The sequence below is a fragment of the Sinocyclocheilus rhinocerous genome, unplaced genomic scaffold (assembly GCF_001515625.1).
Source record: "Sinocyclocheilus rhinocerous isolate Xijiao unplaced genomic scaffold, SAMN03320098_v1.1 scaffold603, whole genome shotgun sequence".
Classification (NCBI taxonomy): domain Eukaryota; kingdom Metazoa; phylum Chordata; class Actinopteri; order Cypriniformes; family Cyprinidae; genus Sinocyclocheilus; species Sinocyclocheilus rhinocerous.
The window spans coordinates 3,818,482-3,831,506 of NW_015656630.1; the positions used below are offsets into that span (position 1 = coordinate 3,818,482).

Below are 13,025 nucleotides of genomic sequence, written 5' to 3' on the forward strand. Positions count from 1 at the left end.
TTACAGAAATGTAACATCCCAGAAAAAGCATCATTTGTATCCTTGATACAACATGGAAGACAAGTTTTCTCAGTTTTTATACAAACTGAACATTTGTCTCAGTTACACAAATTATTGAAGAAATATGTGGGATTATAAGAAATATATGGGATATTAAGTTTGTCAATAACTACAAAACATTTTTCCCAAATTTTTAGAGGGAACCAAATAACATTATTATTAAAAAAAATATCCTACAGAGATTTTATTTTTATTTTTTTATTTTTTTTGACGGGAACCTATACAGAGTTTTCCTTACAGGTTAATTTTAATAACCAAAAAACCAAGAATTGTTAACTGAGAGGCTCATAAAACCCTGAAATTCTTAAGAAAATAAAAGTGTAAGTAGTTAGGCATAGTTTGTAATCATTTTTAAAATTAGCGAACCACTATTGAGTAAAAGCTTCATTTTGGCTAAATTTGCAACCTGTTTATTGCAACTCTGGTGTAGATTTTGTTCGATATAAGGTATAAATTACTAAATTAATAATAATTTAAACTGGATTTAGTCATTGCAGTAAAGTGTTGTGAAATTGCAAACCTAAATAGAAAATAAAACCGCTTTAAACAGAATGATCATTAACTTAATTTGGACAACTTTAAAGGCGATTTTTTTTCAATATTTTGATTTTTTTTTTGTACCCTCAGATTCCAGATTTTCAAATAGTTGTATCTCAGCCTAATTTGATCCTATCCTAACAAACCATACAATGGAAAGCTTATTTATTCAGCTTTCAGATGATGTGTTTAAAAAAACTAACTGACCCTTATGACTGGTTTTGTGGTCCAGGGTCACATATTTATGTGATTTAAGATCATGATTCTAAAATGTGGAAAACAGTAAAAATGAACAATGACTAGTGTGTGTCCAGTGTGTTGAATTTTCTTGTCCAACAATTGTTTCAATATTTAATGTTACATTAAAATGTTAGTTCATTCACCACTGTGGATTTTTTTAAATATAAACTCTAAAGGAAACGTGTATTGTGCAACACACTGAAAAGTGAGTCATTTATTATTCTGAGTTCACTGCTCATGTGTTGATGAGCATCATAATTTCAGATTGATTGACTCGTAATAACCCATATCACACCATAGTGAAATGCCGTCGCTGTTTTTGATTGGTGGTCATTTCAAAATTCCCCCTTTTAGTCGACCTTTAGACACAAAGCCCACGTATAAGATTTCAGCTCCTGGTAGATGCATTTACCTCGGACTTGACCACCACAGTGAACCACTGTGTGTGTGAGGTTTGCTCTCTCTGTCAGAAGTCATTTTTGTCCTAAGCGTGTATCCGTACGCGGAGCCGGTGAGTAGATGGCGATACATTATTACGCTTTTCTCTGTATTTGTTACATTTGTCTCAGGCTCATAATACTTACAATCAGTATGTCTTCACATCGTGTTTTGAAGATTTCCAGAAAGGCTTATTAGGTCAACTGAATCAACTCTCCTTGTGTTAGTCAAATACAATTGATATTTTTCCGTGTATCGAATAGGCCTATTCTAAACCGAACTCGATTCTCTATGTGGTAGGCCTATTGTTAAGTTCGCACGATCAAATAAAATGCATTTGTTTGTGTTCCATTCTCCTCGGTCACTCGTTTAAATGCCGTGTCCCGCTTTTGCAGCACAATTACACACGCACCCAACGCAAGCACGCTCCGCAGTGTTCGTATCATAGAAATGTACGTTAGTTTGGTTATTTTATATTTTCGCACCAAATGTTTGTATTGCCATTTCATGCTTGGACCAGCCTAACAATCTGACTCCTGTTTGTCATTTGTGTTGCTGCCATCATCCAATGTTACCTAATATAGTTGACACCATATTGATGACGTAACCGCTCTCCTTGAAGTCAGAAGTCATTGTTTTACTTTGCAGTTTTCTGTTTGTTTGTCTTGCAATATACTTGCATTTGTTATTTCAGCAATGTTATTGTGTTATTGATATATTTAAAATTGCTTAAGTTACTATTATTTATTTTATTTATGAATCAATGACGTGACGCAATTTATTGTCCAGATTAAAAGTTACCAAAAAAAACGAGACATTAAAATGCATAAAAATTGTATAGTTGTTTTCCCCCCTATTTCAGAATGTATTTGCGATGTAGCTGTCTCTGGAGGGTTTTAATTTTAAAAAGAAAAGCTCAGCAATCACAGAATGGGTCCCCTTTTGGTTTCTCTCTTTTTTTCTTTTTTTTTTACCACAAACTAACCTTCCCAGTACGTTGCAGGGATGTTTTTGTGACAACTAAAAAGGAACTTATATGGAATGTTCCCTACAGGTTATTCTTATAACCAGCAACGAATGTTACCAGAACGTTCTGGGAACCAAAAATTGTTAGCTGGGAGGTTCAAAAAACCCTGAAATTCTTCTGAAATTCTAGGCATATTTGTTTTTAAGTAATTCTTTAAATCATTTGAAATATAGTAAAATATAGAAAAATGGTTTAATGTTATATTTGCAGTCCATTGGTCTTGGCGTGGAATCCCTCATGTTCTCATCATGAATGTTGTTGAGCCGTATGAACCCATCCAGCACCACTGGTTCTTCAACCAGCAGGTGGACTCCAAAGACTCCTGGCAACCCTTCAGCAGAGAAGACTCACAGCGGCTGGAGGATGCTTACAGTCGAGGTCCTCCACTGACTTCTTCATAACAAAACCTTAAAACCATTGGCTGCTATTGCTAAAAGTATAGTTTATTAGATCATGGCACATGTTTTAATGTTTAACCATTATATCTGATTTGTCTGCAGTGGGGAAATGTGAAAAGGATGAAGTGGTAGTGGCTACAGATGGAAAGAGGTATGACATCAGGCTACGTGAAAGGAAACGTTACTCCGTGTATTGGGAACAGAAGCCCGCCGAGGTCAGACGCTGCTCCTGGTTCCACAAAGGCAGCAAAGACATTAACTACACTCCCTACAGTGAAGAACTCAGTGATCTCCTAGAGGTGAGAGACAGATTTTCTAGAACAAATCAAAATGTTCCAGTTTTTAATGCTTAATCGTTTTTCTCTATTCAAAAACAGGATACCTATATGATTGCAATGACCCTGGACGAATGGAAGACGAATTTGGAGCTCCCAACAGGGGAAACTGTGATCCTTCACAATCCCAAGGTATTGTCTGAATGTAAAACTAATGGTAAACAGACACCTTTATCATCTAAAACTGAATACATGCACTTCTTCAGTATGTTTGATTGTTTCGCAACTGTCAAGCTGTTAGCAAGCAATGTTTATGACACGTAACACTTTATTGTACCATTTTCTTTAAAGGAGTATTCTGACATTTATTTTTCTTCATTCTCTGCTGCAGTGAATGAATTTCGAAGCGCCTCCGACAGCCTCATAAAGAGCCACTTCAGGCAGAGTGAGGACTCGTGCATTATTGGAAGGGTTGAGTACCTTCCAGTCAACTGGCACAAAGTCTTGCATGGAGAAACTACAGGAGTTGACAAGTAAGACACTTGACTCTTATTGTATTCTGGTCATTCCGTGTCAACTCAACCAGAGGTCCCCGGCTCAAATTTTGGATTTTGTTCATTTTTTTTTTTTCTGGTGGAAAAAAAATACAGAAATGATCTCTGGGAAAAAGCTAATATTTATAGCACTCAGACAGGTATGTTCTATGCAAATGTTTTGATAGAATGAAACAAGATACATTTCTAGTTTCAACATTATTTGTTCTTCAGACATTCCTCTTTACAAGAAAAGTATCATCCGTATGCAAAGTGACCCACATTTGGTTTTTGACCACTGAAAATACACAGTACAATTTACTCTTGGGGCCATATTGAGATTCCAAATCTGCTTTCCAAATCTTCATTGCAAAAAAATGAAGATGCCAAAAGGAAGGTTTAAGACCCAATATCTAAAAGGGCATATCTTGAGTTACAGTGATAGAGAATAAACTTGAAAATTGCTTTTTCCCATTTTTGAACTGTCACCATTAGTATATAATGCATCAAAGATTGCTGAAGTCAACCGATTTTACTAACAAACCTACCAATCTCTGTGTAAAAATAACATTATGATGCTGCCATCTTTCCGAAGTCATGTTTACCCCTGTAATTTAGCTCTGAATCTCAGGTGAAAATTGACAGTTTGACTCCTCTCTACAAAACAATGTTTTACTCGGTAAATATACATCCATGACATTTAATATGTTGGCTTTCATCACTATACATGTTTGTCATTTTCTTCAGAAAAAAATATTGACAAAATCCAACGTTTGAGCCAGGGAAGTTAATGAAATTTGGTTGATTTGACATGGAGTAATTTTCTTCAGAAATTTTTTTTGACAAAATCCAACATTTGAGCCAGGGAAGTTAATGAAATTTGATTGATTTGACATGGAATGACCCATTAATAAATGTACTTTGTGTATAATAAACACATTTCTTTTACTGTTTTATTTCTATTTCTAATAGAGACATTGAGAGAATCACTCTGCCTAGCATTAACCGCCTGCGTCAGTTCAGCAACGACACAGTGCTGGACCTTTTCTTCTACAACAGCGCTACGTACTGCCAGACTATTGTGGATACAGTGGCCTCTGAGATCAACCGTTTGCACAGCCTCTTCCTCCAGAGACATCCACACTTCACAGGACACGTTTCCCTGGTTGGACACAGCCTTGGTACAAAGTGTAAACTGTGCTTTTCAGAACAGAATGTTTTGGTTTGGTGATATAATAATAACCTGTACTTAGGGACGGGGCAGATGTTTTATGTCAGTTATAACAATGTTATAATAATGTGTCATGTTTTACACAGGCTCATTGATCTTGTTTGATCTCCTGACCAATCAAGAGACTGATGCAGATGGCACACCTCATGAGGTTTGTACCGGTTTTGTTATTGATTTCGGTCGTTGAAATAAAGCTGAAATAAAATCAAAATATAAGTATCACATGGTAATATTATATATTACAAGTTGAAGTACAATGTTTACTTAAACTCAAATTGAAATAAAAAAAAGTAATTAACACTATATAGAAATGTAAAAAAAAAATAAGTGTGACAAAAAGATTAATTAATTCAATTAAAATGAAAATTGGAAATATAAAAATAAGCTAATTCACACTATTAATAAATGCTATATTAGTATATAAACAATACTAAAATAACATTGGTTTGCACAGAAACTATCTTTTGTCATAATATATAATCAAATAATTATTTAGTAATAATCATGAATGCATCACTGTGAATGGTTATTGTCTAAAATACTACAGTACGCTTTGAGAATCATAACAATCAAGTGTCTCGACATTAATTGTGAATTTTAATGTCACTGATAAATAGTAGTTAAAATGTCTCTGCATGACATTTTGACTTGTCTAATAACTAATAAGGAAGATTGTTTTATTATTATTAGAGATTTTTAAATAATTTATTTTATATATATTTTATTTTGTAATATTTAAAAAAATATTTAATAAAGCAGTTATTTGCTTTCCAACATGTATAGTAAATTTCAGCTTTTGCACCTTGTGCTTTACATTTTAAAGATCATAATTTATGAAGAATGTATTTTTGTGGTCTGCACAGCTCCATGAGGACGTTCATGTAGACACTGGCTGCGGTTCCTATGAGAGTCTGGAGGAGGCGCTGAAAGGCCATGGGTTAGAGGAGCACCTCAATATTCTGCACCGAGAACAAATGGATATGGAGTCCTTGGTCAGTTGTTGTTTTTTTGTCCTGAATCACAAATAACACACATGTGAACAACACAACACTCCAATTGTTCATTTTCACCCTTCTTATTCCAATTAAACGGTTTCAGATGCTTTGTTCAGAGAAGGACCTAAAAGATATCGGAATACCTCTGGGTCCTCGCAAGAAAATTATGAACTGTGTGAAGAAATGGAAGGTAATTCCTGAAATTCTTTATAGCCCTGTGTTTATAGGAGCTCAGTGGCTCATGGCAGAAATGGAAAGGTTTGCAATGTAGCTTTAATTGTGTGCAGTTTCCTCTCCACACCCAAAAATGGAAGGGAAGACGGATAAGAGTCCATTCTTTTAGATTGGAATGTCTGTTTTGACACTTTCTAGTAACTACTTCTTGAATATCCAACAGCACTCTAGATCTGGAAGTGGACATGCAGCCCAAAATGAGACACACTCCCCAAGTCTAGGGATGAGAAATGAACATCACACCCCCACCACTAGTGCGGTTGATTATCAGCATTTTGATGTTGGCATTGGACAAGTAAGTTCTTTATATAAGTATAGATATTTAAGCAGCACAACTGTTTCCAACATAGATGTTAAATCAGCATATTAGAATGATTTCTGAAGGATCATGTGACACTGAAGACTGGTGTAACGGCTGATGATAATTCAGCTTTGCATCACAGGACTAAAATATATTTTAAAGTGCATTAAAATAGAAAACTGCTATTTTAAATTGCAATAATATTTCACAATATTACTGTATTTTTTCTGACATTAAAAATCTTACTGATTCCAAATTGGAATGATTAGAATACACAGTTACAGACAAATCTGATAATAAATAAATATGGAGTGAGAAGTATTTATTTATGCTTCATTGTATTTTTAATACATTAACTATATCTCATATATAAAAGTATTTGTTTTATATATTTTTTTTCTGTATGTTCTCCAAGTTTGGGCTGCTATTGTCTGTTGAATCGCCATTGATAATACAAATTCAAAGTCTTTCACTGTTTAAATGACAGTTGCCAAATAACAGCGTCTTTATTCCGCAGGTATCCATCGATTATCCTCAGTTAGCCTTTCATCCGCAGGCCTTCTTTGCCATGGGTTCACCCATAGGAATGTTTTTAACCGTCAGAGGTCTGAAGAGGATAGATCCTAATTACAGCTTCCCAACCTGCAAGAGTTTCTACAACATCTTCCATCCAGTAAGACCACTCTGCAAAACACTGAGAACCATACAACTTCCTTAGAGCTCTGTTCTTACACCTCGAATGTGATCTGTGCAGTTTGACCCAGTGGCGTATCGAATTGAGCCCATAATTTTGTCTCAAGACATGGACCTGCCTCCCATGTTGATACCCCATCATAAAGGCAGAAAAAGGATGCACCTCGGTATGTCAAGTGACTTTATAAACCAAGAGTTTTTCTATTCTAAAATTACTAAAAGTAACTGAATGAAATGTCTTGATGCTTACAGAACTCAAAGAAGGTTTGACTCGGGTCAGTTCTGATCTACTGGGATCACTACGAATGGTTTGGCAGAGCATTTCTCAGGTCCCAACGCCAGCGCTCGCAGAGGGTGGAATCAGTTCCATGACCCCTACAGATGAAGCAGAAGGTATCTAATGAAACTTTTCTTGATTCAGATATTTATAAAAATCCACCTCATATTTCGAATGTCCCTCCTTAAATTTGAATATTTGTGGTGCAGTGTCACCAATGGAGCAGGAGGAAAGTAACTTCACCAAGGTGGGGACGTTGAATCGTGGGCGACGTATTGACTTTGTCCTTCAGGAGACACCGATTGAAAGTTTCAATGAATACCTGTTTGCCATACAGAGCCATTTGTGCTACTGGTAAGAGAAAATCTTTCATGACACTGGTTATGGTGTATTGTTTATATGCTCTGAAATCTATCATTCTTTTTGTTTCGTTTACAGGGAGTCCGAAGATACTGCTCTGTTGGTTCTGAGAGAGATTTATGGAAATATCCTAGTGAGAAACACTCATTTATGAATGCTATATACCTTTTGTACTGTACAACTACCTTTAAAGCCAGTCCAGTCCACAGTGAGTTGGTTCGCTCCTCACATTTTAACCAGCCAGCCAATAAACTACCTAAAAGAATTTGAAATTGGAATCCCAATTGAATTATTGCCAGGTATTGGGATATTGTTCTTAAGGCAGGATTACGGACATTTGATACACACAATAACCTTTTGTGCAATAATGTGCACTGTAATAGAAACTTGCATTTAGTGTGTAGCCTACAACTTTGGTCGGTGTTTTCTAATTTTCCAATTAATTAATTAATATTATGTATTTATAACGTTTGGATATTTGTGATGTTTTTTTAATTATATTATTAAACTCCTAACCCCAAATTATTTTTTGTGATGCCTGTATCTAAATTCGACTTAGTTGTTAGACATTTTTTAGATACCAACAGTGGTGTAGTGGAGGGTATACGCAGGTATACGGCATATACCCACTTCTTTATCAGTCGGCTTTGCGTATACCCACTTCTAAATCCCCTCTGATGCGCATCATTCATTAGTGTCCTGCATTAGGCAAAGTCATGACAGTCCACCACATGAATAGCTAATCCAATCGCATGTAAAAAAAAAAATAAAAAATACAAATATTCCCTAAAAACACCCAGTAAAGACAGTGATGCGGTCAGGACCGTCAACACTGTGTCTTTAAGGCAGAATTCAGATCATAGCCACCGGGAAGTTCATTCATTTCCCATTTATCCGTCTGGAATAGTGCGCCACACATTGCAAAACATCCCCTTTCCATACAGAGTCATGAACTGCCCTCCTTCCTCCGCCAAGAATTCCCCACACAGCCAATGAACACAACAGCAGTAGGCTACGCCGTCAGGATTTACGAGACTTTCATTCCGTCTCTTTAAACGTAGACGTTCCGCTACCTGAGGATATTCAAACTATTTATTAAGACTTGGAATAAAAGAAGTTTGCATAAAGATGCCCAGCCTTTGAAAAAAAATGGTGAGGAAACGCTCTTATCCAACAAGAATGTTACAGAAATGTTTCCTTTTTTTCTTACCTGCTTGGAGGGAATTAAAACTTAAAGCCGGTGATGTTATGTGTCATACTCGCCCTGCTCACGAGGCAGAATCGTTCGCCTGTCAGAAGTTTAAAATTTGCTCTCAGTTGAAGAAACATTAATCAGTTTCTTATTAATATTCCGTTAAATCAAATGGAAATTTAATTCGTTCTTCTTAGAATGTTCGATTTTCAACATTCGAACGCCTCGTTCTTTTTAATCTTTCAATGGGTCAGTTTAACACTTTTTAACAAAACGATTTCTTTACGAATGGGACCGAACGGTTCTCGAGTCATTAAGCCTGTTTCTGAACTGTCAAACTTTGTTTCTGTCAGATATGTCCGATTCGTAAATAAGCCAGTGATAGTCAATGACATTTGAAGCGAATTACGTGCATGGCGTAAAAACCGGTGTTTTTAAAAAAAAAAAGAGGTTAATGAAAACAACTGTTCTAAAGAAAACTTATAAACGGATAAAGAACATTCATAAGCGCTCCATTTGCGCTATTTTAAAGTGAAAGTTCACCAAAAATATTAAAGTTCTTTCATCAGTGGAACACAAACGGAGAAATTTAGAAGAATGTTAGAGACTGACAGCCTCAGCCTCAGTCAGCCTTCACTTTCATTACAGAAAAATGTTATTAAAATGAACGTGACTGAGGAAAAAGGCATGAAGGTTTGGAACAACCTGAAGGCAAATAATGACAGATTTTTTTTCATGTTTATAATAGCCTATTTATAACACTATTAAACACTAATGAAATGTTTAAATCAGTACAAGGAGATTAATACTGTATGTACCTCTTGAGGGTTTTCACAGGTTGAGTCACTTCATTTAACTTTATTCTTTAATGTTTATATTTGTCAAGTTTATTCTTACTTCTTGTTTCTCATATATCCACTGTGTTTCTTGCTGGAAATTTTTACTTCAGAATGCTTTACTACTTCCATGGGAACATATTTGTTTTCCTAACCTATCCATGTCTTTTAGGCTTAACTCAAGTCACCCTTTTTGAATCTAATCCAAACTTGGTCATAATGTTGTGTCCCAAAAAGGGTGCTGTTGTTTTCACAATTATGTCATTTGGTCCCCTCACTAAAATGTAAAAAGCTAGTTAGTGGGACTTAACATGCATCAGTGCACCATTTTTATAATCCTGCTTTAGTTGAAGTCCTGCGTTCCTTTCATAGTCACATGGTTTACCAGTTCATGGAAATGTAAATACCCGCATCATCTTTAATCATCAGAGAGGGAAACTTTATCTAGGATATGCTGAAGAAAATGAAGAGCTGAACGGACTCATTACATGATCAGTCACATGTGTTAACCACTTGAAAAAAAGACCTCTGCATTGAAATCAGTAGTGTAATTGTGTCTCTGTTTTATCCACTGATGCAAAGGTCAGTTCACTCTCTAGACTCGTACAAAGAAAGTCATACAAGTCCCCAAGCTGCCCACGTTTAAATAAGAGACCCTCCCATTTTATAAAGACTCACTATTTTTCGCAGTGCTGAAGCATCGAATCTAGAAACTAGGATGTGAAAATCCAAATTTAACAAAAATATATAGGCTAAATATTAAATGCCTGGCGTATGATTCTGTCAGAAAAAAAAACTTCATGTGTTCAATGGAATGGATTTGAATAAATTTAGCATTACATCACTTGCTCACCAATGGATCCTCTGCAGTGAATGGGTGCCGTCAGAATAAGAGGTGATTAAAAACATCACAATAATCACACACTTATGGATTTCTTTATTACAAACACACAGCTTTTCACTTCACAAGATGTTAATTGATGGACTGGAGTAGTGTAGATTACTTGTGGATTATTGTGATGTTTTTATCAGCTGTTTGGAGTCTCATTCTGACGGCACCCATTCACTGTGGAGGGTCCATTGGTGAGCAAGTGATGTAATGATACATTTCTCCGGATCTGTTGCAAGGAGGAAACAAACTCATCTACATCTTGGATGGCCTGTGGATGAGAATTTTCAGCAAATTTTCATTTTGGGTGAACTATTCCTTTAAGTGACCATCTGGCTCAAAAGACCTTTACATGTGGATTGCGTCATCTTGGCTCGGTTTTCTCTTTTTTTCCTAGTATTTCCAAGTTTCTTGAGGCTGAAGGGTGAGGTCACACCTAAAAACACTCACTGCTTGGAAATGTAGAGGCTTGTGCCCGTCAGTTGAGTTACAGTGCTACAGGATGAAACTTCAGTTCTAATCTTGTGATTTTGAAGCGATATCTTTCATGCTCACATACTTGGATCTCGACCCCTACAGTATGCAGTAGACTATGTAATCGTCCCTTGTGGAAGGAGGATGTGGAAAGATGTTAAGTCAACAAAGGGAAGTTTCCCAGCCTGAGATTGTTCATGGTTCCGTGCCTCCGAAAAGAGCGTAGATACATCTGAGACCCGACTGAAGAGAATTTGTCATGTTCCTGACCTCTAGTTCTGCTTGTTGCATGGCAACTATGTAAACACAGATAAGCACATGCTGAGTCTTATATTTGGATTCTCTTCAGCTTTATAGGGTTGTTTGGTTCTTATTTTCAGAATAACTTTATTAAGCTGTTATGTCTTTATGTGGTTATTTGGGGTCCACTCAGCGAAGCAAAATACATTGACATTTTTTTCCAAGTATGTTCCATGTCTACCAGCCTCATGTGCTTTGAAGGACTCTGCAATGAGCTTTTCTTCACGAGTTGTTTTCTGGTTTCATACGCTCAACTATTTGCCTATTTGCTCGCCCACACCACAAGAGGGCAGACTTTATTAGATTTAGTCATCACCCCTTTTCTATAAGCTTTCACTGAAAATACTGTGCGCACACCCCAATTCAGACAGATTTGGTCTTTATTATGATATCTAAAAGCAATTATGACATGAGGGCAAATCAAGAGCCGAAAAGTATTTTGGTACTATAATTAATTTAAATGTAATTAATTTTCTCAACTTTCGCCAACAAAAAATCACCTATCTATAACATAACATCCAAATATTGTACAATAGATGTTATAAAGTATGTAATGGTAGCTACACAGGGTACCATGTTTGTTGTTGTTTATTAGAAAGCTAGAATAAGAAATAAGCCAGAGCAGAGGTAAAATGCAAAGAATAAGACTTTATGTGTGGAGCTGTTAACTGGTTGTGGATGAGAAGTGTCTTCGGCTGCTTTTTGAATATTGAGACATTCTGTTGCTTTGACAAACCAGCCAACCTAACGTATCTCATAGCAACATCAGTTAAGAAATGTTCAGTGTTCAGTGGTAGCACTCAGCGGCAGTGTGAGATCTGCAAATTTAGGTAAAAATGTGTCAGGTATATGTGAGGGGAACCTTCAGCTGAAGCTTTTGCCTGGAGCTTTTACTCTAAATTAAAAGTTGTTTTGTGTACTGTAATGACTTTTGAAGGTATAAAAAATGTTATGTAGGTTTATTTATTTGTATCCTGCTAATGTTCAATTAAGCTTCTGAAGTATCACTGTAGCTTTCGATGTGAGGATCATATCAAGACTTTGCATAAAGGAAACTGACAGTTATTTTAGCTAAATGATTTTTATGACTATCTGTCCAGATCTTAAAGGAAAAGTTCACTTATCAAAATCAGTCATCAATTACAATATTCAATAGTATTTTGAAACTTATACAACTTTTCTGAGGAAAACAAAGGACATGTTAGGCAGAATGTCCAAGATGCTGTTTTCCATACAATAAAAACAGATTTTCAGTGAATTACGACTTAAAGGAATAGTTCATCCAAAAATCTTTTTTAGTTCATCTATTTTTTTAGTTCAGTTTATTTTTTAGTTCATCCAAAACATTTTGTCATCATTTATTCACCCTCATGTCATTCCAAACCTATAAGTTTCTTTCTTATGTTGATCACAAAAGAAGAAGAATTTTGAAGAATCAAACAGTTGTTGGTCCCCATTGACTTCCATAGTAGGGAAAGAAATACTATGGAAGTGAATGGGGACCATCAACTGTTTGATTACTAGCATTAGTAAATTTTTTAGGTGAACTATCTCTTTAAATTTCAGTGTGTTCCTCACACAAATCTATTTTATGGCTTTAGAATCCAATGCACAATCATATAGACTACGTTTATGATACTCTCATTGTACTTTTTGGAGCTTGACAGCCCCAGTCCCCATCCACGTCTATTGTGTGGAAAAGAGCAGCAAGAACATTCTTCAAAATATCTTCTTT

The 13,025-nt window shown here is 35.8% G+C and overlaps 1 pseudogene; it reads left to right on the forward strand.

The window, feature by feature from the left end:
• Positions 1-2,296: 2,296 nt before the first annotated feature.
• Positions 2,297-8,105, forward strand: LOC107720720 (phospholipase DDHD2-like; annotated as a pseudogene).
• The last annotated feature ends 4,920 nt before the right edge of the window (positions 8,106-13,025 follow it).